The following is a 23,778-nucleotide window of genomic DNA, read 5'->3' as shown; positions in this document are numbered from 1 at the left end:
TTTAAAAATTATGTATTTGTAAAAATTGTATATATATAAAATTAATAAAAAAGGAGAATACAAATATTATTTTAAAAAAGTGTACAATTATTTATTTATTTATTTATTTATTTGTTTATTTTTTACCACTTCAGTGTTTTCTTTTGAGAGACTTTTTTCAACTTATTATTAACCATTAAAACCAGATAACCAGGTATTAACCATTAAAAAGAAAGAAGGAAGGGGAGGAAGGAGGTAAAGGGAAAAGGGAAGAAAGAAGGGAATACTAGGGATAAAAGGATAAACACCTAGAGTAAGGCGGGGGGGGGAATAGAGTAGGGTAAATAATAGGTGGGAGGGGTAGGACGTGAACATTTTTTTACATGATTATTATTAAAGAAGGAATCTTCAGTGTGTCTAACTCTTGTCTATTTCTATTTGAAAAGAAACCACAATGATGTGAACTCGAGAAGGGACGAGTTTTGAACGATAAGTGTACAATTATTTAAAAATTATGTATTTGTATAAATTGTATATATAAAATTAATAACAAGGAAAATACAAATATTATTTTTAAAAAGTGTACAATTATTTAAAAAAAATATATTTTAAAAGAGTACAAGTATTTGTATGTTAAAAAATATATAGTTCAAGAAAAAAAAATAATAAATGTGATGTACAAAAAAAATAAACAGCACAAAAATCGAAGCACTTAAATAGCAGACCATTCGGGCCATATTGCCAAATACTCGCCGCGCTATTGTTTCCCTAAGACAATCGGACTTCCTTTTCGATAGATTGCGATGCCTTTATTAAATATAGAGTGGCCTTAAAGTCAGAGGAAGTCCTGAACCCGGGCCAAGAGACTCTGTTCCCTCTCCCGTCTGCTCAGCATCACATTTCTATCCCTATCCAGTCCTTGGAAGGAAGAGCAGGCGGGTCAGCTGCTTCTCTGTGTCTGAGCCGGCAGTCCCACAATACAACAAATAGTCACAAGAAAGAAAGTTTTTCGGAGAGACGTCCAGGACCCTCGGTGACTCGCCATGCCCTACAACTGCCAGCTGATGGCACCAGCTCTTACCACCGGCAATGTCTCCTAAGAAGACCCGTCTATAGAGAAAGGGAGAGAGAGGGAACATCTCAGCATGCCACAAGGAGCTGAGCCATCCATCGCTGTTGACCCTTCACTGAGCGACTCGCTCTTCCTTCATGTAGTCCCGGGACCACAGTGACCCCAGACAAGGTAAACCCAATATTTTTTGTTTTATTATATCTTAAAAATATTCTGTAATGAGATTATCCACGAGATCAGGAGGAACTCATTTCAAGTGTTCTAAACTTTGCCATGAATGTCCTATTTATTCTTCATGTATCAAATTATGTGTAAGAAATCGGGACGGGGCGGTCAGAGGCGGACTTCTGCGACTCGTACGGGCGGTTATTTTGGTGATTTTCTGTCTATATTAGTTAGTTTGGTACGTTCCTTACCTTTTAGGCTCGGGACGCACTACGGCGACCTGAAAATCTCGCAGCGCACGGTGCAACTTTGCCGGGGGGCGACTTTCCGGGCGACTTGTGTACTAGTTTGATGAGACTTTGAAGTGACTTTTAGGGAATGCCTGGGTAATCGTCCTGTAATGTCGAATCCGAATCAGATTAAGGAGCTTGTGCAACTTTGTCCTGCGACTTGGGACTACAAAGTCGCATGACAAGTCCTACCCCATGATTTCCAATGAGTACCGCTCATATCTGTGCAACTTCAAAATTATCCCTGCACTACTTTGGTCTGACTTTGATGCGACTTGAGGTCCATAGACCTCAAGATTACACAGGCATTGCTTCAAGTCACATCGAAGTTGCGTCAAAAATCACATCAAAGTCGCGGCGAAGTCGCCCGACTTTCAGGTCGCGCAAGTAAGAAAGGGGCCTTATATAGATGAGGATCTGACTTGGCTCCATTAAAGTCTATGGGCACCAGTCGCATAGAAGTCGCCTTGAAGTAGTATAAGAACCTTTTCTAAAGTTGGAGTGACTTTAGTAGTGTTAACCAGGGCAGCTATCTACTAACACGACTTGTGTGACTTGTCCTGTGACTTGGGACTGCAAAAACGCATGACAAGTCCTACCCCATGATTTCCAATGAGTACCATTCATATCTGTGCGACTTCAAAGTAGTCCCTGCACTACTTTGGTCGCACTTTGATGCGACTTGAGGTCCAAAGACCTCAAGATCACACAGGCATTGCTTCAAGTCACATCAAAGTTGCGTCAAAATCACGTCAAAGTCGCACGACTTTCAGGTCGCACAAGTGTGAATGGGGCCTCCCATATGATTTCACATGTCATGCGACTTGGGGGTCTCCCAAGTCGCAGAAGTGTGAACCAAGCCTTAGATTATCTATAAGGCTGCATTCACACGCCAGCGTTTTGAATCGCAGGGCAGATTTGCCGCAATTCTGTCCGCGATTTGAAAAGCGCCGATGTGTGAATGACAAATCACGGGACTCACGTTTGAGATGCCATTCTTATGAATGACACCTAAAAACGCGGTGCGATAAATCCCGCCGCAATCGCGGCAACCCACATCACGTGAAGCATGTCGCCCAAAAGTAGCTCCTGAACTTTTTTTGTGGAGTGACATGCTTCACGCGATGCGGGTTGCCGCGATTGCAGCGCGATTTATTGCACAGCGATTTTAGGTGTCGTTCAAAAGACTTCAATGGCTTCTCAAACGTGAGTCCCGTGATTTGTCATTCACACATCGGCGCTTTGCAAATCGCAGGCAGAATCGCGGCAAATCTGCCCTGCTATTCAAACCGCTGACATGCAGCCTAAAAGATACGAGAAGCAAGAAAATGAACTTTAAGTTTTTCTTTCTTTTTTTTTTGTTGTAAACAAGTAATGCAACACTCACAGTAACCTTCTGCCTTTGTTTAGTTTTTTAATCGCAGAAAGAATTATCTGTGAGATATAAACAAACGTTAAGCGCACCAGATCAAGTTTTTCTGCGATTAAGGGAGCATTCACATTTTTGCGTTTTGGGAACACTTGTAAAGCTGCGCCACTTTTTTTTTTGCGTTTGTGCGCCACATGCATTGATTTCAAAGGGCGGCCCGATGCGTGGCAAAGCATCTCATGTACCTCTTTGAACGCTGAACTATGTATGACTTTTGCCGCACTTTTTCTTTTTTCTTTTTGCCATGTTTCATGGGTGCGCTTTTATGCACGTTAACGTAACGCCAAAGTGTGAGGGTAGTGTGGGGTGTGTAGAGGTGGGCAGAGAAGGAATTACAGTTTGGGGTGCACAGGTGAGCAAGGAGGGGATGTATGGAGGTAAGGAAAGTGGGTGCAAAGATGAGCAGAGGAGGCAAGTAGAGTTAAAGGGGTGGAGGGTTGGATTGGAGAGGATGGGGGAGGTTTGGGGTGCAGAGGTTAGCAGGCGTTTTAGGATGCAAAGGTGCACTGACAAGGTGGATAAAGATGTAGGTCATGTGTAGGGAAGCCAATTATTTCAATGGGCTGCTCTATGCACTAGAACTGCGGAAAAAAGTCCCTAACACTTTTTCAAAATCAAACAGTTCCACATGTCACATGTCAGCAGATGTGTGAGGGTGTCATTAACTATTAATGGCACTGCTGTGTATCTGCTAAAGGGCAGCATGTTTCTTTGGTGTCAGGAAAGCGATTTTGCATGCGTTCTCGTCACACACAAATGTGAACGTAGGCTAAATGTCTCAGTTACATTGGTGGTCAGTGTAAATCTTCTCATTACATTGGGGCTTGGTGTAGAATCATTTCATTTACAGTAGTGGCCAGTTTGAAGGTCCCCCTTACATTGGTGGTCAGTGTAAATCTTCTCATTACATTGGGGCTTGGTGTACAATGCTTTCATTCACAGTAGTGGTCAGTGTGAAGGTCCCCCTTACATTGGTGGTCAGTGTAAATCTTCTCATTACATTGGGGCTTGGTGTACAATGCTTTCATTCACAATAGTGGCCAGTGTGAAGGTCCCCCTTACATTGGTGGTCAGTGTAAATCCCTCCTTACATTGGTTGTTACTGTGAATGCTTCTATTACATTAGTGGTCAGTGTAAACCTCTATTACATTGGTGGTCACTGTTGAAACTCTTCTTTATATTGGTAGTCGGAAAGAAAAAAAATCAGCATTGCCATTGATCACATCCTCCCCCCAACACTGCCACTGATCCCAAGAGTTCTAGGATCCCTAGGAGTTTTCTGTCTATTGACGGGTCCCCTCATTACCCCAGTCCATGGTGTGCAGGCAGTGAGGAGATGATGTTCTGTAACCTCCAGCAACCAATCGGTGAGCAGTAATGATGTGCAGTAACCTCTAGCAACCAATCAGTGAGCAGTATTACTGTACAGTCATCTCAAGCAACCAATCAATCTGCCAATTATCAGCCTGTGCAAATGAACCAAAGAGGAGTGTATGCAAAATATAAACTACAGTGACTCCAAGGTTGGCATACCGAATTGTAGCCATGACAGTATAGAACCAACATTGTAAGTGCTGATTCTGACCCTGAATGTGTCTTTGGGTTTCAATAGTTACTTGCAGTGATTGGACAAGGATGGACCACAAATCCTTGATCCACCTGGACAGCAAAAATTAAATTTTGGGGAAAAAAAGCTTTTTTTTTCCTATAGGAAGTGTATATCATGCAGGTCCGCAAGAATCAGTAACAGTGGCCGTACCCACAGCCGGCCCTACAATGGGTCCCAGTGGGTCCTTTGAGAGGGGCAGCAAACTGAACCACAGCCGCCTCTTCTTCCCGTCTATTTACCAGCAAATTGACAACCAAGATTTTTTTTCCAGTAGCTTTGTGTGTCATGATGACAACTCCCCCCCCCTGCCACTCCGCCTGCCCCTATACTACCCTAGTCCACCCCTATACTGCCCTAGCCTGTCTATATACTACCCTAGCCTGTCCATATACTACCCTAGCCTTCCCCTATACTGCCCTAGCCTGTCTATAAACTACCCTAGCCTGCCACTATACTGCCTTAGCCTGTCCATATACTTCCATTGCCTGTCCATATACCACCCTAGCCTGCCCCTATACTACCCTGGCCAGCCCCTTGGAATTGAACATAATTGGATGTCATAAAATTTTGCATATAGACAAGGTGCTGTTGCATGCAAAGCTGACTTCCTGATAAATTTAATTTTCGTTTTAATTACCATGATATAAAATAATGGATGTGGAGGTCCTTTGGGGGGCGTGATTTTTTTGGGGGGCAGCATTTCATTCTTGGACCCAGGCAGCACAATGTCTTGGTCCAGCCTTGGTCGTACCTCATTTAGTAGTAAGGGTAATAATACATTCGCTATTGCTGAGTTCATCACCGTGGTTTACTTACTTTTGGTGCCCATGTGGGCTTTACTATGTTGGATGCACTAAGATCCCATACACACTATTAGTTTTTATGCAGATTTTTGTCTTCAGATTTACCAAAACCATATAATATGAGTTCAAACCTTAAGAGTTTAAATTTGTATGCAATCAGGCAGGCCTTTGTACTACATGGTTTTGGTAAAGCCGAAGACAAAAATCTGGAGAAAATCTAATAGTTTGTATGGGGCATTAGAGATTAACAAAGAAACATATCTCGGAGCATATTACCAACATAAAAAATGGCTTCAAACAACATAGTGTGTCCTTACAGTTTAGGAATGTTCATAATAGGGACCCTACACTCCTTCAAATTAGTGGGATTAATAGAGTTTATTCTACCTGGAGGGGGTCTAATTTAACGAGGAATCTATCACAGAGAGAAACTAAGTGGATTTATTTTTTAAATACTTTAACACCTAAGGGGATAAATATCGATCTGGATCTAAATTGCTTCATTAGCAACTTTTGAGCAAATTTTAATTTATCTAGGGTTTTAGACTACACCTTTCCCATCAATTTAGTTGTTTATGCACATATATTTTATGCAATAATTTCATATTCTTCTATTCTTGGGTTGTTGTTTACATTCGGTTGTACCACCCAGTCCACCTGTTGGACGTGGAAGGATGTGGTTGGCAGTGATGGTATGTGAGTCCTTTCCTTGATTCATGTGTATTGTACATCGCTGCGGAATGCATCCTCGCATGGGCTTATTGTGGCTTTATGTGAGGTTGGTTTAGTTGTGGTTCTGGGTGCAGTGCAGGAGATGGCGCTGCTCTGCACTTGGGACTGCAGTCTCTAGCTTTACAATACAATGAAATAAGAGAGTGCAGCAGGTAATTAGATGCATGACATTGCCATATAAGGAGGGTTGCCGTGCCGTACAGCCAATCCCTGGACAAAGTCATGATGACGAAATGCGTTGGTACGTGGCTGTATGGCAACCAGTAGGACATGTTAGGAAGGATCAGAGGTGATGTTTTGCAGTGAGGTCCCGAGTGTGGTAAGATAGCACCCTGATGTTTAGACCATATCGCTGCATCGTTACAGAAGGTTTTGTCCCATACTTGTTTTTAATGCTTTATTTGTAAGCGCAATACATGAAGGTTTTAAATAAACCGTTTACGTATTTTTGAACATACTGCACTAGTGGAGCTTTTCTTTATCCCCTATGTATATGAGCTGATTACACTCACAACAGCAGAAGGAGGAGATCGCTTGGCTGGATCTGTTTACCCCGTGTTGCGTAAAACCGCTCTACTGCCGAACACAAGAGTGTAAGACAAACAACTTTGGTGAGTTCACACCTAATGGGGAGAGGTGAATGGCGCACTAATGCTGTGGTGTGAAGATTCCATCTTGGTTGAAGGAGTGCTCCTGTTCACCACACTTTTTGTTTGCATATGGACGTTTTGTTGCACATTGGACATTGACTATATGTGGTTTATTTATTATTCTACACGGGGTGATCACACACCATATGGTAGATAGTAAGATAGATAGATGCCCATAGTGTAGTATTGACAAATTTCAGAAATAAATGCACATTATGTCCACTAGATGGAGCTGACAATCATAGGAAATCACTGTATTAAGAAAAACACACCCAAAATTCATCAAGGATGGGGGAATGCTTGTCACATTCATCCAACAAATAATTTTTATAAAATAGACCCCTTAGTAAATGTAAAATATAGTATTCAAATATGCATGAAGTAGGGCCATGTACAAGATGGATTCTGATTGGCTGCCATGGGTGCTGCACACTTAGCACTTTGCTCCTTGTAATAGTTTCATTGGCCATCAGTGTAAGGTTTACCACACACGTTACAATCCGATTATACAATCTCCTTTAGAAGGACCAACAACTGTGTAGCATAAGGTTCTGCCTGATTGGATACAATTTGATTGGACAGATTAGGTCGATCCTTATATTACATCGTTTTGGTTAATATAAAGATGATTATACAAGGATTGTCAGATTGTTATGTATATGGTGAAAATACATGGAAATCCTGTATAAAGCCTGGATGGGTAGAGTGAGAGGGGTCTGTGCTCCGCCATGGCTTGCAGCGGAGACATTGCATAGGGCTGCAGCTTGGTATTAGTCTTCTGAATGTTTACAGGCAGATGCACAGGATCGGGAGTTTGTCCAAACAGTCTAGGTGTGATATTCAATTTCCCTTGTGTACACAGAAGTCATGGTAATGTACACAGACCGACCTGCCGCAATAAGTCAAGTCACCAGCAACGCAGGCATGCACCTCCAGAGGAATGGAATCAAGACCGCTGATTACTGCTCAAGGTGCCAAGCCATATCCAGACACAGCAATGGCTTCTGAAGACTCGTTCTGCTCGGTTTAACCACTTGTCTACCAAGGTATGTTTAAAAATGGCATGGTAGACTAGTGGTTAATGCAAGAGCATGGCTACTGCTGAAGTCTAGCAGCAGGAAAAAGTGATCCGGGGTGGTTGTAGACCCAAATGCGCCCCCACCGGCAGCACCCGCAGTGGTTCCCAGGCTCTCCCAGGCACTGTAGAAAAGTGCTCATGCAGTGAGAACAGGAGGAACTTGAGGGCATCTCTTCCCTGATCCCTCCTATGACTGATGACCCTGGAATTGAAGTGTGTTATGTCATCTTCAGGGTCATAGCTGAAATTTCCCACCTAGTGGTGTAGCCAAGGATGCAGCTATTCAAGCACAATCTGTGTTTGAATAGCTGTATTGGAGGGCAGAGAAGACATTGGAGCCTCAATATCTCCATAAAGAAAACCTGCCCATGCTATCACATGTATCTTTAAAAAATGGAGCACCGCATAGTAATGTACTAAGGACGCTGTAATGCATGGCATTGTTTTTGACACAAGCCAATAAAGGTGAACTTACCCTTTTAAAGGCAACATTGTAACTTTGTAGCAATCCACAAATTGAGAACTTCGCAGGCACCAGGATTTACATAATTGTATAATCTCTGAGCCATCATCTTCAGATGGTGACCCTAGATGAGGCCTGAAAAAAAATTGTGCCAACCTTCTAGACAGAAAAGACAGATGTCAGGGGTAGTACTGTGATCTCTGTGAGTGGTAATAAATGCCTGTATGTGGTACATTTAAAGGAGTTGTAAAGTCTCAAGCTTTTTCACCTTAATGCATTGTATGCATTAAGGTGAAAAACCTTCTGTGCTGCAGCAGCCACCCCAGAGCCCCCTTTTTCTTACATAAACCCGATGGTTCCAGTGATGAGAACGAGCCCAGCAGCTCCAGCCGCTGTCTCAGATCCTCATTGGATAGATTGATAGCAATAGGACACAGTAGCAGGACTCGGGAGCTTGCCAGCACGAGTGCCCTCATGGAATGAGGATCTCCGTGGGGGCACTTGATGAAGAGGAGGAGCCAGGAGAACCACTGTTGGACCACAGAAAAGGAGGATCGGGGCCACTTTGTGCAAAACCCTTGCACAGAGCAGGTAAGTATAACATTTACCTTTAAAATCACTTTAACCACTTGCCGACCGCTGCACGCCGATATACGTTGGCACAGTGGCAGCGGTGGGCAAATGGGTGTACCTGTATGTCTCCTTTAATTGGCGGGGCACGCACCCGCCGCATACAGCGTGACCGTGGCCGCGGGACCCGCGGATGCGATGTCTGACGGTATCCCGGCGATCTTGTCACGGAGCCACAGAATGGGGAGATGCCCATGTAAACAAGGCATTTCCCCATTCTGTCTAGTGACATGACAGGGATCTACTGCTCCCTGTCATCGGGAGCAGTGATCGCTGTCATGTCAGTGGTAGCCCATCCTCCCCTACAGTTAGAATCACTCCCTAGGACACACTTAACCCCTTGATCGCCCCCTAGTGTTTAACCCCTTCCCTGCCAGTGTCATTTACACAGTAATCAGAGCATTTTTATAGCACTGATCGCTGTATAAATGACAATGGTCCCAAAATAGTGTCAAAATTGTCCGATGTGTCTGCCATAATGTCGCAGTCACGATAAAAATCGCAGATAGCAAAAAGTATAAAAGAAAAGAAATATTGCTTTTTTTTCAAAATTGACGCTCTTTTCTTGTTTATAGCGCAAAGAGTAAAAACCGCAGAGGTGATCAAATGCCACTAAAAGAAATCTCTATTTATGGGAAAAAAAGGACATCAACTTTATTTGGGTGTAATGTCGCATGGCCGCGCAATTGTTAGTTAAAGCGACACAGTGCCGAATCGCAAAAAATGTTCTGTTCAAGAAGGGGGTAAAATCTTCCAGGGCTTAAGCTCCGTTCACTCCAAGAGGTGCGATCAAGCATCCATGCTTTTTTTGTATGTTTCCACGCATTCTCCTGCATCACATTTAGGGAAACACATTCATTTCAATGCGCTACCCTATGTTCGAGAAATGCACAAAAAAGGTACCTGCATCATTTTAAAAATAGTAGTGAACCAAAATGCATTGGTATTGCACGTGTGTTAGCAAGATGCATAGGGGTGCTATTAAAAATGAATGGGAGGCAAAATAAGAACTAATGGTGTGCTGTGCGTCTACAAAGGGGCAGCGCATTTTTGTGGTTTGCGAGAAATTTGTGCAATTTTGGTGTGAATGAAGCCTTGCGCATTATTTAGCATGCATTAAAAACATAAAAAACTGTATCTGATTCTAGACCAGAGGTGACATGGGCCAGGGGACAATTGCCCCTCAGAGTCTCTGATGCCCTGTAGACAGGCCGCACCACTTTTGACGCAGACATGCCTAAAGGCTTACCGGTGAAGAGGAGTAAAAGGTCCCCCGTCTGTGTCCTACCGAGTACGGGATGAGAGCGAGGACAGATTGTAGGCTGCCCCCTACCTGCTGGGATGGTGTACACCGTATTGGAGCAGAGTGCAGCAATCGCTGTCCAGCCCTGCCCGCCCGGTGAGCAGAGAGTACCTGGAGAGAAGCTTCAGCCTGGGATGGGGGTCCAGGGGAAACAGGGAAGAGGGAGAGTGGAAGCGTGGCCGAGTTGGTGCACTAGGGTCCTCTGGGTTGTACCTACCCCCTGCACCAAAAGTTGCTATTCAACCCCTGTTCTAGACCCACTTCAGGTTTGAGTTTGGGTTCCCAGCAGTTCCTGGGCATCAGCTTCAAGTTATTCCTGTATAACAATCTAAAGCAGCCTTTTTCAACTAGGGTGGCCAGGCATCTTGGGGTGCCTTGAGGTTTGTTCAGGGGTGCCTTGGCAAAATGGCCAAAAAATGCCCAAAAATGTATACAAGCCAGCAGGTGGATCAATTCTGTCTTTTAGTTACACAAAGCCATAGGTTTTTATGGTGCACCATTTCAAACTTCCAGCGACAAAGATGTCATCAATATTGATAAGAAGGGTGTCGATCGCCTGCACAGCATCCTTGTATGACCCTTCCCTACCCCCTCCTTCAACACTGGGGACACATTAGCTGAGTGACTGAGAGAAACTAAGGGAGAGGAGAAATACTGGAATACTAGCCAGTACCAGTGTGCAAAAATGTATTTGCCTTAGAGGAATAAATTACCTCTAATGTTGGGTATCCTACGTGTGTCCATGCTGCCGCGTTATGTAAAACTATTAGAATAATTTTTTACATTTTAGAATGGGGTGCCTTGAGATTGTCCATAATTTTAAGGGGTGCCTTGACTGAAATAGGGTTAAGGAACACTGATCTGAAGGCCCTCTGTGGATATCTAGGGATGAAGAGACAGTGATGAATGAGAGATGTGGGCCTGGTAGACTTGTGGTCAGCTGATCACTAAATGCAAGGTAGATACATAGGTTGGTACATATGCCACCTAGGAGTTGAGCTGCTATGGTGGGGCAGACTGGAAAGATTCTCACCTAAGAGTAAGAGCAGAAGAAGTTGAAGGCCCTTGTGCAGAGTCCTGGATTGGAGACGTAGATTAATGACCCAGTCACATGAAAGGGAGGCATAGTTGGTAACTTTATCAGGGCACAAGGATTGAATTGTCCATCCACATCACAAGCCTTGCCCTCCATATACATGTGGACAGTCACCCGGGGGTCCTCTTTGGAGACTGCTGTAAAAAGCGGAATTTTTCTGCAGCATAATGCACAGCTGTGCTCAGGTCCTAGCCTAGAACAATCCACTGAACTTCCATAAAGGATGTATTTGTGCTTCCTTATCTGACCATCTTAGGGAAAGATATCACAGCGAAATGTGACATTTATTTAGGAAATTAAATAATCAACAGATTTAGTTTGATAAGTTGTCTTATGATGATACGAAAAATTCAGAACATTAGCATCAAAGTCGAAGGATGGACAAAAGATCCCAGTATTCTGTATGTGACAAGGCGCATATTGATACACAGACATGCATTTTCATTAAGATCATTACATTTTTAAAACAGTTTAAATTAATTTTATGTGGTTAAATTAATCATATAACTATATGAAGGACCACAAAACCTAATGTGATAAAACCACAATATGTACAAAATGACAGTATGAACAGTACTGATGTTACTGACAGTGCATCATATAGTATATGTCATTTTTTATTTTGCCTATAGTTCCACCAAGTGGATCGTCATAGGTGATACCTACTTACTGTATAGTTCCACCAAGTGGCTCCTCATAGGTTATACCTCCTTACTGTATAGTTCTACCATGTGGACCCTCATGGGTGATACCTACTTACTGTATTGTTCCACCATGTGGCTCCTCATAGGTGATACCTACTTACTGTATAGTTCCTCCAACTGGCTCCTCATGGGTGATACCTACTTACTGTATAGTTTCACCATGTGGTTCCTCATGGGTGATACCTACTTACTGTATAGTTCCACCATGTGTATCCTCATGGGTGATATCTACTTGCTGTATAGTTCCACTATGTGGATCCTCATAGGTGATACCTACTGTATAGTTTCACCAAGTGGCTCCTCATAGGTGAAATCTGCTTACTGTAAAGTTCCACCATGTGGGTCCTCATAGCTGATACCTACTTACTATATAGTTCCACCATGTGAATCCTCATCGGTGATACCTACATACTGTATAGGTCCACCATGTGGATCCTCATAGGTGATACCTACTTACTGTATAGTTCCACCATGTGGCTCCTCCTAGGTGTTACCTACTTACTATATAGTTCCACCATGTGACTCCTCATCGGTAATACCTACTTACTATATAGTTCCACCAAGTGGCTCCTCATAGGTAATACCTACTTACTGTATATTTCCAACATGTGGCTCCTCATAGGTGATACCTACTTACTGTATAGTTCCACCAAGTGGCTCCTCATAGGTTATACCTCCTTACTGTATAGTTCTACCATGTGGACCCTCATGGGTGATACCTACTTACTGTATTGTTCCACCATGTGGCTCCTCATAGGTGATACCTACTTACTGTATAGTTCCTCCAACTGGCTCCTCATGGGTGATACCTACTTACTGTATAGTTTCACCATGTGGCTCCTCATGGGTGATACCTACTTACTGTATAGTTCCACCATGTGTATCCTCATGGGTGATATCTACTTGCTGTATAGTTCCACCATGTGGATCCTCATAGGTGATACCTACTGTATAGTTTCACCAAGTGGCTCCTCATAGGTGAAATCTGCTTACTGTAAAGTTCCACCATGTGGGTCCTCATAGCTGATACCTACTTACTATATAGTTCCACCATGTGAATCCTCATCGGTGATACCTACATACTGTATAGGTCCACCATGTGGATCCTCATAGGTGATACCTACTTACTGTATAGTTCCACCATGTGGCTCCTCCTAGGTGTTACCTACTTACTATATAGTTCCACCATGTGACTCCTCATCGGTAATACCTACTTACTATATAGTTCCACCAAGTGGCTCCTCATAGGTGATACCTACTTACTGTATATTTCCAACATGTGGCTCCTCATAGGTGATACCTACTTACTGTATAGTTCCACCATGTGGATCCTCACAGGTGAAACCTACTTACTGTATAGTTCCACCAAGTGGATCCTCATGGGTGATACCCACTTACTGTATAGTTCCACCAAGTGGCTCCTCATGGGTGATACCTACTTACTGTATAGTTCCACCAAGTGGATCCTCATAGGTGATACCTACTTACTGTATAGTTCCACCATGTAGCTCCGCAAAGGTGATACCTACTTACTGTATAGTTCCACCATTTGGATCCTCATAGGTGATACCTACTTACTGTATATGTATAGTTCCGCCATGTGGATCCTCATGGGTGATATCTACTTACTGTATAGTTCCACCATGTGGATCCTCATAGGCGATACCTACTGTATAGTTCCACCAAGTGGCTCCTCATAGGTGATACCTACTTACTATATAGTTCCACTATGTGAATTCTCATAGGTGATACCTACTTACTGTGTAGATCCACCATGTGGCTCCTAATAGGTGATACCTACTTACTGTATAGTTCCACCAAGTGGCTCCTCATAGGTGATACCTACTTACTGTATAGTTCCACCATGTGGATCCTCATGGGTGATACCTACTTACTGTATAGTTCCTCCAAGTGGCTCCTCATGGGTGATGCCTACTTACTGTATAGTTTCACCATGTGGCTCCTCATGGGTGATACCTACTTACTGTATAGTTCCACCATGTGTATCCTCATGGGTGATATCTACTTGCTGTATAGTTCCACCATGTGGATCCTCATAGGTGATACCTACTGTATAGTTTCACCAAGTGGCTCCTCATAGGTGATACCTACTTACTGTACAGTTCCAACATGTGGCTTCTCATAGGAGATACCTACTTACTGTATAGTTTCACCATGTGGCTCCTCATAGGTGATACCTACTTACTGTATATTTTCACCATGTGGCTCCTCATAGGTGATACCTACTTACTGTATAGTTCCACCATGTGGATCCTCATAGGTATACCTACTTATTGTATAGTTCCACCATGTGGCTCCTCATAGCTGATACCTACTTACTATATAGTTCCACCATGTGAATCCTCATCGGTGATACCTACATACTGTATAGGTCCACCATGTGGATCCTCATAGGTGATACCTACTTACTGTATAGTTCCACCATGTGGCTCCTCCTAGGTGTTACCTACTTACTATATAGTTCCACCATGTGACTCCTCATCGGTAATACCTACTTACTATATAGTTCCACCAAGTGGCTCCTCATAGGTGATACCTACTTACTGTATATTTCCAACATGTGGCTCCTCATAGGTGATACCTACTTACTGTATAGTTCCACCATGTGGATCCTCACAGGTGAAACCTACTTACTGTATAGTTCCACCAAGTGGATCCTCATGGGTGATACCCACTTACTGTATAGTTCCACCAAGTGGCTCCTCATGGGTGATACCTACTTACTGTATAGTTCCACCAAGTGGATCCTCATAGGTGATACCTACTTACTGTATAGTTCCACCATGTAGCTCCGCAAAGGTGATACCTACTTACTGTATAGTTCCACCATTTGGATCCTCATAGGTGATACCTACTTACTGTATATGTATAGTTCCGCCATGTGGATCCTCATGGGTGATATCTACTTACTGTATAATTCCACCATGTGGATCCTCATAGGCGATACCTACTGTAGAGTTCCACCAAGTGGCTCCTCATAGGTGATACCTACTTACTATATAGTTCCACTATGTGAATTCTCATAGGTGATACCTACTTACTGTGTAGATCCACCATGTGGCTCCTAATAGGTGATACCTACTTACTGTATAGTTCCACCAAGTGGCTCCTCATAGGTGATACCTACTTACTGTATAGTTCCACCATGTGGATCCTCATGGGTGATACCTACTTACTGTATAGTTCCTCCAAGTGGCTCCTCATGGGTGATGCCTACTTACTGTATAGTTTCACCATGTGTCTCCTCATGGGTGATACCTACTTACTGTATAGTTCCACCATGTGTATCCTCATGGGTGATATCTACTTACTGTATAGTTCCACCATGTGGATCCTCATAGGTGATACCTACTGTATAGTTTCACCAAGTGGCTCCTCATAGGTGATACCTACTTACTGTATAGTTCCACCAAGTGGCTCCTCATAGGTGATACCTACTTACTGTATAGTTCCACCATGTGGTTTCTCATAGGTGATACCTACTTGCTGTATAGTTCCACCATGTGGCTCCTCATAGGTGATACCTACTTACTATATAGTTCCACCATGTGAATCCTCATAGGTGATACCTACTTACTGTATAGTTCCACCATGTGGCTTCTCATAGGAGATACCTACTTACTGTATAGTTTCACCATGTGGCTCCTCATAGGTGATACCTACTTACTGTATATTTTCACCATGTGGCTCCTCATAGGTGATACCTACTTACTGTATAGTTCCACCATGTGGATCCTCATAGGTATACCTACTTATTGTATAGTTCCACCATGTGAATCCTCATAGGTGATACCTACTTACTGTATAGTTCCACCAAGTGGCTCCTCATAGGTGATACCTACTTACTGTATAGTTCCACCATGTGGATCCTCATAGGTGATACCTACTTACTGTATAGTTCCACCATGTGTATCCTCATGGGTGATATCTACTTGCTGTATAGTTCCACCATGTGGATCCTCATAGGTGATACCTACTGTATAGTTTCACCAAGTGGCTCCTCATAGGTGATACCTACTTACTGTATAGTTCCACTAAGTGGCTCCTCATAGGTGATACCTACTTACTGTATAGTTCCACCATGTGGTTCCTCATAAGTGATACCTACTTACTGTATAGTTCCACCATGTGGCTCCTCATAGGTGATACCTACTTACTATATAGTTCCACCATGTGAATCCTCATAGGTGATACCTACTTACTGTATAGTTCCACCATGTGGCTTCTCATAGGAGATACCTACTTACTGTATAGTTTCACCATGTGGCTCCTCATAGGTGATACCTACTTACTGTATATTTTCACCATGTGGCTCCTCATAGGTGATACCTACTTACTGTATAGTTCCACCATGTGGATCCTCATAGGTATACCTACTTATTGTATAGTTCCACCATGTGAATCCTCATAGGTGATACCTACTTACTGTATAGTTCCACCAAGTGGCTCCTCATAGGTGATACCTACTTACTGTATAGTTCCACCATGTGGATCCTCATAGGTGATACCTACTTACTGTATAGTTCCACCATGTGGCTCCTCATAGGTGATACTTACTTACTGTATAGTTCTACCATGTGGCTCCTCGTAGGTGATACCTACTTACTGTATAGTTCCACCATGTGGCTGCTCATAGGTGATACCTACTTACTGTATAGTTCCGCCATGTGGATCCTCATAGGTAAAACCTACTTACTGTATAATTCTGCCATGTGGCTCCTCATAGGAGATACCTACTTACTGTATAATTCCGCCATTTGGCTCCTCATAGGTGATACCTACTTACTGTATAGTTCTGCCATGTGGATTCTCATGGGTGATACCTACTTACTGTATGGTTCCGCCATGTGGATCCTCATAGGTGATACCTTCTTACTGTTTTGTTCCACCGTGTGGCTCCTCATAGGTGATACCTACTTACTGTATAGTTCCACCATGTGGATCCTCATGGGTGATACCTACTTACTGTATAGTTCCACCATGTGGATCCTCATAGGTGATACATACTTACTGTATAGTTCCACCATGTGGCTCCTCATAGGTGATACCTACTTACTGTATAGTTCCACTATTTGGATCCTCATAGGTGATACCTACTTACTGTATAGTTCCACCATGTGGATCCTCATGGGTGATATCTACTTACTGCATAGTTCCACCATGTGGATACTCATAGGTGATACCTACTGTATAGTTCCACCAAGTGGCTCCTCATAGGCGATACCTACTTACTGTAAAGTTCCACCATGTGGATCCTCATAGGTGATACCTACTTACTGTATAGTTACACCATGTGGCTCCTCATAGGCGATACCTACTTACTATATAGTTCCACCATGTGAATCCTCATAGGTGATACCTATGTACTGTATATTTTCACCATGTGGCTCCTCATAGGTGATACCTACTTACTGTATAGTTCCACCATGTGGATCCTCATAGGTGATACCTACTTACTGTATAGTTCCACCATGTGGATCCTCATAGGTGATACCTACTTACTGTATAGTTCCACCATGTGGATCCTCATAGGCATACCTACTTACTGTATAGTTCCACCATGTGAATCCTCATAGGTGATACCTACTTACTGTATAGTTCCACCAAGTGGCTCCTCGTAGGTGATACCTACTTACTGTATAGTTCCACCATGTGGCTCCTCATAGATGATACCTACTTACTGTATAGTTCCACCATGTGGCTCCTCATAGGTGATACCTACTTACTGTATAGTTCCACCATGTGGCTCCTAATAGGTGATACCTACTTACTGTATAGTTCCGCCATGTGGATCCTCTTAGGTGATACCTACTTACTGTATAATTCCGCCATGTGGCTCCTGATAGGAAATACCTATTTACTGTATAGTTCCGCCATGTGGATCCTCATAGGTGATACCTACTTACTGTATAATTCCGCCATTTGGCTCCTCATAGGTGATACTTACTTACTGTATAGTTCTACCATGTGGCTCCTCGTAGGTGATACCTACTTACTTTATAGTTCCACCATGTGGCTGCTCATAGGTGATACCTACTTACTGTATAGTTCCACCATGTGAATCCTCATAGGTGACACCTACTTACTGTATAGTTCCACCATGTGGCTCCTCATAGGTGATACCTACTTACTGTATAGTTCCACCAAGTGGATCCTCATAGGTGATACCTACTTACTGTATAGTTCCACCATGTGGCTCCTCATAGGTGATACCTACTTACTGTATAGTTCCACCATGTGGCTCCTCATAGGTGATACCTACTTACTGTATAGTTCCACTATTTGGATCCTCATAGGTGATACCTACTTACTGTATAGTTCCACCATGTGGATCCTCACGGGTGATATCTACTTACTGCATAGTTCCACCATGTGGATCCTCATAGGTGATACCTACTGTATAGTTCCACCAAGTGGCTCCTCATAGGTGATACTTACTTACTGTATAGTTCTACCATGTGGCTCCTCGTAGGTGATACCTACTTACTATATAGTTCCACCATGTGGATCCTCATGGGTGATACCTACTTACTGTATAGTTCCACCATGTGGCTGCTCATAGGTGATACCAACTTACTGTATAGTTCCGCCATGTGGATCCTCATAGGTGATACCTACTTACTGTATAATTCTGCCATGTGGCTCCTCATAGGAGATACCTACTTACTGTATAATTCCGCCATTTGGCTCCTCATAGGTGATACCTACTTACTGTATAGTTCTGCCACGTGGATTCTCATGGGTGATACCTACTTACTGTATGGTTCCGCCATGTGGATCCTCATAGGTGATACCTTCTTACTGTATAGTTCCACCGTGTGGATCCTCATGGGTGATACCTACTTACTGTATAGTTCCACCATGTGGATCCTCATAGGTGATACATACTTACTGTATAGTTCCACCATGTGGCTCCTCATAGGTGATACCTACTTACTGTATAGTCCCACTATTTGGATCCTCATAGGTGATACCTACTTACTGTATAGTTTCACCATGTGGATCCTCATGGGTGATATCTACTTACTGCATAGTTCCACCATGTGGATCCTCATAGGTGATACCTACTGTATAGTTCCACCAAGTGGCTCCTCATAGGCGATACCTACTTACTGTATAGTTCCACCATGTGGATCCTCATAGGTGATACCTACTTACTGTATAGTTACACCATGTGGCTCCTTATAGGTGATACCTACTTACTATATAGTTCCACCATGTGAATCCTCATAGGTGATACCTACTTACTGTATAGTTCCACCATGTGGCTTCTCATAGGAGATACCTACTTACTGTATAGTTCCACCATGTGGCTCCTCATAGGTGATACCTACGTACTGTATATTTTCACCATGTGGCTCCTCATAGGTGATACCTACTTGCTGTATAGTTCCACCATGTGGATCCTCATAGGTGATACCTACTTACTGTATAGTTCCACCATGTGGATCCTCATAGGTGATACCTACTTACTGTATAGTTCCACCATGTGGATCCTCATAGGCATACCTACTTACTGTATAGTTCCACCATGTGAATCCTCATAGGTGATACCTACTTACTGTATAGTTCCACCAAGTGGCTCCTCATAGGTGATACCTACTTACTGTATAGTTCCACCATGTGGCTCCTCATAGATGATACCTACTTACTATATAGTTCCACCATGTGGCTCCTCATAGGTGATACCTACTTACTATATAGTTCTATCATGTGGCTCCTCGTAGGTGATACCTACTTACTGTATAGTTCCACCATGTGGCTCCTAATAGGTGATACCTACTTACTGTATAGTTCCGCCATGTGGATCCTCTTAGGTGATACCTACTTACTGTATAATTCCGCCATGTGGCTCCTGATAGGAAATACCTATTTACTGTATAGTTCCGCCATGTGGATCCTCATAGGTGATACCTACTTACTGTATAATTCCGCCATTTGGCTCCTCATAGGTGATATCTACTTACTGTATAGTTCCACCATGTGGATCCTCATAGGTGGTTCCTACTTACTGTATACTTCCACCATGTGGATCCTCATAGGCATACCTACTTACTGTATAGTTCCACCATGTGGCTCCTCATACGTGATACCTACTTACTGTATAGTTCCACCAAGTGGATCCTCATAGGTGATACCTACTTACTGTATAGTTCCACCATGTGGCTCCTCATAGGTGATAACTACTTACTGTATAGTTCCACCATGTGGCTCCTCATAGGTGATACCTACTTACTGTATAGTTCCACTATTTGGATCCTCATAGGTGATACCTACTTACTGTATAGTTCCACCATATGGATCCTCACGGGTGATATCTACTTCCTGCATAGTTCCACCATGTGGATCCTCATAGGTGATACCTACTGTATAGTTCCACCAAGTGGCTCCTCATAGGTGATACCTACTTACGGTATAGTTCCACCATGTGGATCCTCATACGTGATACCTACTTACTGTATAGTTCCACCATGTGGCTTCTCATAGGAGATACCTACTTACTGTATAGTTCCACGATGTGGTTCCTCATAGGTGATACCTACTTACTGTATAGTTCCACCATGTGGATCCTCATAGGTGATACCTATTTACTGTATAGTTTCTCCATGTGGATCCTCATAGGTGATACCTACTTACTGTATAGTTGCACCATGTGAATCCTCATAGGTGATACCTACTTACTGTATAGTTCCACCATGTGGATCCTCATAGGCATACCTACTTACTGTATAGTTGCACCATGTGAATCCTCATAGGTGATACCTACTTACTGTATAGTTCCACCATGTGGCTCCTCATAGGTGATACATACTTACTGTATAGTTCTACCATGTGGCTCCTCATAGGTGATACCTACTTACTGTATAGTTCCACCATGTGGCTCCTCATAGGTGATACCTACTTACTGTATAGTTTCACCATGTGGCTCCTCCTAGGTGAAACCTACTTATTGTATAGTTCCACCATGTGGCTCCTCATAGGTGATACCTACTTACTGTATAGTTCCACTATTTAGATCCTCATAGGTGATACCTACTTACTGTATAGTTCCACCATGTGGATCCTCATGGGTGATATCTACTTACTGCATAGTTCCACCATGTGGATACTCATAGGTGATACCTACTGTATAGTTCCACCAAGTGGCTCCTCATAGGCGATACCTACTTACTGTATAGTTCCACCATGTGGATCCTCATAGGTGATACCTACTTACTGTATAGTTACACCATGTGGCTCCTCATAGGTGATACCTACTTACTATATAGTTCCACCATGTGAATCCTCATAGGTGATACCTATGTACTGTATATTTTCACCATGTGGCTCCTCATAGGTGATACCTACTTACTGTATAGTTCCACCATGTGGATCCTCATAGGTGATACCTACTTACTGTATAGTTCCACCATGTGGATCCTCATAGGTGATACCTACTTACTGTATAGTTCCACCATGTGGATCCTCATAGGCATACCTACTTACTGTATAGTTCCACCATGTGAATCCTCATAGGTGATACCTACTTACTGTATAGTTCCACCAAGTGGCTCCTCGTAGGTGATACCTACTTACTGTATAGTTCCACCATGTGGCTCCTCATAGATGATACCTACTTACTGTATAGTTCCACCATGTGGCTCCTCATAGGTGATACCTACTTACTGTATAGTTCCACCATGTGGCTCCTAATAGGTGATACCTACTTACTGTATAGTTCCGCCATGTGGATCCTCTTAGGTGATACCTACTTACTGTATAATTCCGCCATGTGGCTCCTGATAGGAAATACCTATTTACTGTATAGTTCCGCCATGTGGATCCTCATAGGTGATACCTACTTACTGTATAATTCCGCCATTTGGCTCCTCATAGGTGATACTTACTTACTGTATAGTTCTACCATGTGGCTCCTCGTAGGTGATACCTACTTACTTTATAGTTCCACCATGTGGCTGCTCATAGGTGATACCTACTTACTGTATAGTTCCACCATGTGAATCCTCATAGGTGATACCTACTTACTGTATAGTTCCACCATGTGGCTCCTCATAGGTGATACCTACTTACTGTATAGTTCCACCAAGTGGATCCTCATAGGTGATACCTACTTACTGTATAGTTCCACCATGTGGCTCCTCATAGGTGATACCTACTTACTGTATAGTTCCACCATGTGGCTCCTCATAGGTGATACCTACTTACTGTATAGTTCCACTATTTGGATCCTCATAGGTGATACCTACTTACTGTATAGTTCCACCATGTGGATCCTCACGGGTGATATCTACTTACTGCATAGTTCCACCATGTGGATCCTCATAGGTGATACCTACTGTATAGTTCCACCAAGTGGCTCCTCATAGGTGATACTTACTTACTGTATAGTTCTACCATGTGGCTCCTCGTAGGTGATACCTACTTACTATATAGTTCCACTATGTGGATCCTCATGGGTGATACCTACTTACTGTATAGTTCCACCATGTGGCTGCTCATAGGTGATACCAACTTACTGTATAGTTCCGCCATGTGGATCCTCATAGGTGATACCTACTTACTGTATAATTCTGCCATGTGGCTCCTCATAGGAGATACCTACTTACTGTATAATTCCGCCATTTGGCTCCTCATAGGTGATACCTACTTACTGTATAGTTCTGCCACGTGGATTCTCATGGGTGATACCTACTTACTGTATGGTTCCGCCATGTGGATCCTCATAGGTGATACCTTCTTACTGTATAGTTCCACCGTGTGGATCCTCATGGGTGATACCTACTTACTGTATAGTTCCACCATGTGGATCCTCATAGGTGATACATACTTACTGTATAGTTCCACCATGTGGCTCCTCATAGGTGATACCTACTTACTGTATAGTTCCACTATTTGGATCCTCATAGGTGATACCTACTTACTGTATAGTTTCACCATGTGGATCCTCATGGGTGATATCTACTTACTGCATAGTTCCACCATGTGGATCCTCATAGGTGATACCTACTGTATAGTTCCACCAAGTGGCTCCTCATAGGCGATACCTACTTACTGTATAGTTCCACCATGTGGATCCTCATAGGTGATACCTACTTACTGTATAGTTACACCATGTGGCTCCTTATAGGTGATACCTACTTACTATATAGTTCCACCATGTGAATCCTCATAGGTGATACCTACTTACTGTATAGTTCCACCATGTGGCTTCTCATAGGAGATACCTACTTACTGTATAGTTCCACCATGTGGCTCCTCATAGGTGATACCTACGTACTGTATATTTTCACCATGTGGCTCCTCATAGGTGATACCTACTTGCTGTATAGTTCCACCATGTGGATCCTCATAGGTGATACCTACTTACTGTATAGTTCCACCATGTGGATCCTCATAGGTGATACCTACTTACTGTATAGTTCCACCATGTGGATCCTCATAGGCATACCTACTTACTGTATAGTTCCACCATGTGAATCCTCATAGGTGATACCTACTTACTGTATAGTTCCACCAAGTGGCTCCTCATAGGTGATACCTACTTACTGTATAGTTCCACCATGTGGCTCCTCATAGATGATACCTACTTACTATATAGTTCCACCATGTGGCTCCTCATAGGTGATACCTACTTACTATATAGTTCTATCATGTGGCTCCTCGTAGGTGATACCTACTTACTGTATAGTTCCACCATGTGGCTCCTAATAGGTGATACCTACTTACTGTATAGTTCCGCCATGTGGATCCTC

At 43.0% G+C, this 23,778-nt stretch overlaps 1 protein-coding gene across 2 annotated transcripts in view; it reads left to right on the top strand.

The window, feature by feature from the left end:
• The first annotated feature begins 469 nt into the window (after positions 1-469).
• GJA5 (gap junction protein alpha 5) overlaps positions 470-23,778 on the top strand; it is a 138,584-nt gene continuing 115,275 nt past the window's right edge. The window contains exon 1 of one of the 2 annotated variants that reach the window (XM_073617299.1): positions 470-1,222. The gene's annotated coding sequence lies outside the window, so the exon portion shown is untranslated. The remainder of the gene's footprint in view (positions 1,223-23,778) is intronic. The other variant, XM_073617300.1, reaches the window with a different exon arrangement.

Source organism: Aquarana catesbeiana, linkage group LG02, assembly GCF_042186555.1.
Source record: "Aquarana catesbeiana isolate 2022-GZ linkage group LG02, ASM4218655v1, whole genome shotgun sequence".
NCBI classification, from domain to species: domain Eukaryota; kingdom Metazoa; phylum Chordata; class Amphibia; order Anura; family Ranidae; genus Aquarana; species Aquarana catesbeiana.
Note: the sequence above shows the minus strand (reverse complement) of the source record. Positions and strands in the feature narration are given on the sequence as shown.